Consider the following 4,606-nt stretch of genomic DNA (forward strand, 5'->3'; position numbering starts at 1 on the left):
TATTATTTATTTATTTATTTATTTATTTATGTAATTTATTGTCAAATTGGTTTCCATACAACACCCAGTGCTCATCTCAACAGGTGCCCTCCTCAATGCCCATCACCCACTTTCCCCCTCCGATTTTTTTTTAATGTCTTTTTCGATTTCACCAATGTCAGTATTTTTCAAACATATTTCCAGAATGAATTTAGGACCTCCTTTGAGTCCTTAGGTCAAAGGTAACTTCACATTGCTTCTAATTGTTGATTAGCAGCATCATTTATTTGAATAAATCATTTTTCATTTAACTTTCTCAGGTGATTAATTCATCCACCCACCCACACGTTCTTTAATGTTTACCAATTTTTCACTCAAAGAAACAAACTGGTTCGGAGGAGTCTTTTTAGGTGAGAGGGTGTCATGGTAGATATGGTATCAAGGCCCAAGGGAACAAAACATTTTTGAGCCACTGGTGTTTGGGAATTTCCGCATAGCATTAGGTTATCTTCAGTTTTGAGATAAATATGGGTTTTTTTATTTGCTTATTTGTTTCTCGTCTTCATGAGTTTGAAAAGGAGAGAAAAAATTCCCTTTTATTCTTTTTCTTTGAGTCTGAATTGGGAGTTTCATTTCAAAAGCTTCGAGTGGATGATTGAAACAGGAAGACACAGAAAAAGGACCTCTGCTAGGTAAGGGCCACTGGCCTGCCTCCTGGCAGAATCTCTACACATCCTATATTAAAACTATTCAAAACTGGAATGTGCTCCAGGGGGAAAGATTTAGAGCAGGAAGGATTTGGAGAATTTGTTTTTAAGCATGCCTCTCATTCAGTGGGATCTCTGTGGTAATAACAGTTATTGAGTATCTACAAAGGGCTGTGCCCTGTGCTGTGCTCTTCATGTACAGTATCTTGTTTAATCTCCAAAACAACTTTATGAGGTTCTATTACCCCCATTTTCTAAATAAGGGACTCTGGTGCAGAAAAACTGGATGGGGGAGCTCTGGTCACAGGTCTTCTAGACCATACAGTAGAGACTCAAACCCAGAAAGGTCTATCTCCAGAGTTTGTACTCTTAGCACCATGGCTTACCGTCTATTCTACTAATCTTGGCTTAAGTATAGTCCATGTTGCTCCTAGGACATAGGAATTTCTCTCCTTTGATCCAAAAGAAAGATCTGCTTCTCTCTTCACTCCTTACTCTGCTCTTAAAGGCCTGGGTCAGCAGCAAGCACAGAGTCTGCAGGGCATCACCCAATATGCATTTGGTGCCCAGGCATTGATGGTAGCCCACCACCCAGGATCCTGACGCCCAGGATGGCCAGGGTATGGGGATCATAGGAGATGAACCCATTCCTGCAGAATTGTTTGGGAGCACCAAGCTATTGTATTTGGGAGTTTAAAAATGAGCCTGCTATCGTACTGTCTCTTACATCCAATCTTAGAATGAAGGGAAGGGAGGGGTTGGCTTTGTGCAGATTTCTTCCAGGGTGAACAGTATCTTCTCAGTCTGCCCTCAGGGCCATTTTTTAATTTAATTTTAATTTTTTTTTATTATGAAATGTATTGTCAAATTGGTTTCCATACAACACCCAGTGCTCATCCTAACAGGTGTCAGGGCCATTTTTTGTACTCACCGTGGGATTCGGGGCACTATCAATTCACCTACAGCAGTTCTCTGTCACTGTAAAATCTAATACTAACACTTTATTTTCAACGTTTAGGTTAGGGATTTTTCTGGGGCCAAAATATTTCTTATAATTTTCCACTTCCTAGAGGCTAGACAGAGTGGGATTCAACACCACTCTCTTGGTCTATTTTTCTCCTTTTAATCTCTCTAGGTTTTTCAGATGAACCATTTGATGACTTTTAAAGGAGACTGAAATTGTCTCATAATGACTTGATTTAAGAGTTTCACATAGTATCTCTTGAGTTTTCTGAAATACTAACAGAGCCTTGGGGTGCCTGGGTGACTCAGTAAAGCATTGGACTTTGGCTTAGGTCGTGATCTCACGGTTCCTGAGCACGAGCCCTGCATTGGGTAAGTTTGAGCCCTGCTTGAGATGAGCACCACTTCTTTCTCTCCCTCTGTCTCTCCCTCTCTGCTCTTTGTTCACTTGTGTCCTCTGTCTTTAAAAAAACATGTATATATATGTATATGTATATATACATATACACACACACATATACATGTATATATATATATATATATGTGTGTGTGTATATATGTATATATATTCAGAGGCTTAAAAACTTCCAGCCATTTCTCTTGGGGTGCCTGAGTGGCTCAGTCGGTTAAGCCTCCCACTCTTGATTTTGCCTCAGGTCATGATCTCATGGTTCTTGAGTTTGAGTCCTGTCCTGTGTGGGGTTCTGCACTGACAGCGTGGAGCCTGCTTGGGACTCTCTCTCTGCCCCTTCCCTGCATCCATGCTCTCTTTCTCTCCCTCTGTCTCTCTCAAAATAAATAAATAAACATTAAAAAAAACAAACAAAAACCTAGCCATTTCTCCAAAGCTTGCCCACTGCACATGGTCCACACACTGGTCATGAGACTGGAATTGACATCTCTATAGAGAAGTGAGGTAAAAAGTGACATGGAAATCCTTATTTTAAGCATTGTCAATTATTACTTGCCCTATATAATAAAAGGGCAGCTCTTTGGTCTTCCCCCCTGAACTTGATGTATTTAAAAATGTAAAGAATGTAAAGATTGCTTATTGCAAACTCTAAAAGTGTCTTTTAGCTGCAAATACCCTTCTCCTTTTAGCTTCCTGGCAAAGACACACTTGTAGGAGGAAGGCAGGCAGAAGCTGGGGTGGGGGGTGGTTTTGATATATTAATGTAGTTTGTTCTCTTTTTCTCCTCAGATAGTCTGCTGTCATTTTCTGCCTTGGAAAATAACCAAGTGGCACTTGGAATTAAACTCTCCCGGGGAAAGTGGTATGACTATTGAGAATTTTAAGTTAAAATCACTTTCTATCTCTCTGCATGGCTCAATTCTTCCTTTTATCTTCTTCCCTATCATGTATTATTGGGTTTTAATATAGTACCAAATAACCATGGTCAACAGCAGAAGAGAGGTAACTCTTTTTCTGATTAGAACAAGTGGCTTTTCTGACCCAGAGCCTCATCTCAGGGGCTGAGAGACTGACCACACAAGTGGCTGCTCTGCCCTGTGTTTCTCGAATGATAAAGTTTTCCTGAGGCTAAAAAGGAAGCCAAGGCCACAACTCTAAAAGGAGGAAATTTTTCTTATTGTTGATTAGGGCTCAGTTAGCTTTACCAGGAAAATGATGACCTCGGGTCCTTCTTTTACCCTCAGGAAGATTTAAGCTATATCTTCCATACGTTTCTTTTTCAGGGAGTCTATACTTTACATATACTGGCTTCAGAGTAGGAAGAATTGGTTTCTTCACAACTCAGGCCAGATGGAAAGTATTTTCCTTTGCTCCTGCAAAACCAAAATAACTAGTATTTCTTGCTTGTGAATTTGGGCTTGCAAATAAGGCGTGAGTGCTGGCCACATGGAAACAGTGTTCCAACTCTAGTCACAGCTGGAGCCCTTTGGCCATCTGAGAATGTTCTGTTGGAATTCCAAACAGATGAAGCCAAGCCCAGAACTGGTCACAACTAGGAAACAATCCGATTATTGTTTCCTGTTTGTCAGGTTTTGCCTGCCCTGTTTTACATCATATAGTTCAGATTTACTCTTTTCCATTTCCTTGCCTGGAATGCCTGCTCCTTTTCTGATATGCTCTCTAGTTTTACATACTTAGGACTCCCAAGTTTCCGATTCCCAACCTTAAAGGACTGATCCCTTTTCTCTGGAATCTCCTATCACTTGTGGTCTCTATTTCATGCATTCTGTCATTCCTTCACGCTCTTGCCTCTGTCTGGAATGCTCTTCTCTCAGCACTTTGCATGAGTGGCTTCTTCTCATTCTTCAGGTCTCTGCTGAAGCATCACTTCTACAGCAGCCTTCCCTCGCTACCTGTTCCAAAGCCAGAGGCTTTTCTAGTATGTTCAGAGACGGTCAGGTCCCTGGTGCCTGCAGAAGTGGCTGCTCTGCCCTCTTTCTAGAATGATCAAGTTTTCTTCTTCATGAGTTTGAAAAGGAGGAAAACCTCCCCATTTACTCTTTTCTTCAAATCTGAACTCAGAGAGTCAGTCCAAAAGTATTGAGTGGACAATATCTGGCACATAGTAGATACTGAATATATTGTGATAGGTGGATATAATTTAAGAAGGACGTTATCAAACCTTTTATCCTAGTTCTTTCTTTCTTTCTTTCTTTCTTTCTTTCTTTCTTTCTTTCTTTCTTTCTTTTTAATTTGAGAGAGAGAGTACATGAGAGCAGGGGAGAGAGGCGGGGGGGGGGGAGAGAGAGAGAGAGAGAGAGAGAGAGAGAGAGAGAGAGAATCCCAAGCAGGCTCCACAGGGAGCCTGATATGAGGCTCAATCCCATGACCTGAGCCAAAAGTGAGTGGGACACTTCACTTAACCGACTGAGTCACCCAGGTGCCTCGCTTGTTATTTCTGTGTGTGTGTGTGTGTGTGTGTGTGTGTGTGTGTGTGTGTATAAAGTCATTATGTGCTGTTTGTGTTTGTTTGTTTTGTTTTGTT

At 41.1% G+C, this 4,606-nt stretch overlaps 1 long non-coding RNA gene across 1 annotated transcript; it reads left to right on the forward strand.

Annotated features, from left to right (window-relative positions):
• Window positions 1–594: 594 nt before the first annotated feature.
• LOC123607654 lies at window positions 595–2,968 on the forward strand. Its single transcript, XR_006716837.1, has 2 exons — window positions 595–671; window positions 2,851–2,968. It is a non-coding gene; the product is annotated as an uncharacterized LOC123607654 (long non-coding RNA).
• Window positions 2,969–4,606: the final 1,638 nt, after the last annotated feature.

The sequence above is a fragment of the Leopardus geoffroyi genome, chromosome A2 (assembly GCF_018350155.1).
Source record: "Leopardus geoffroyi isolate Oge1 chromosome A2, O.geoffroyi_Oge1_pat1.0, whole genome shotgun sequence".
NCBI classification, from domain to species: Eukaryota; Metazoa; Chordata; class Mammalia; order Carnivora; family Felidae; genus Leopardus; species Leopardus geoffroyi.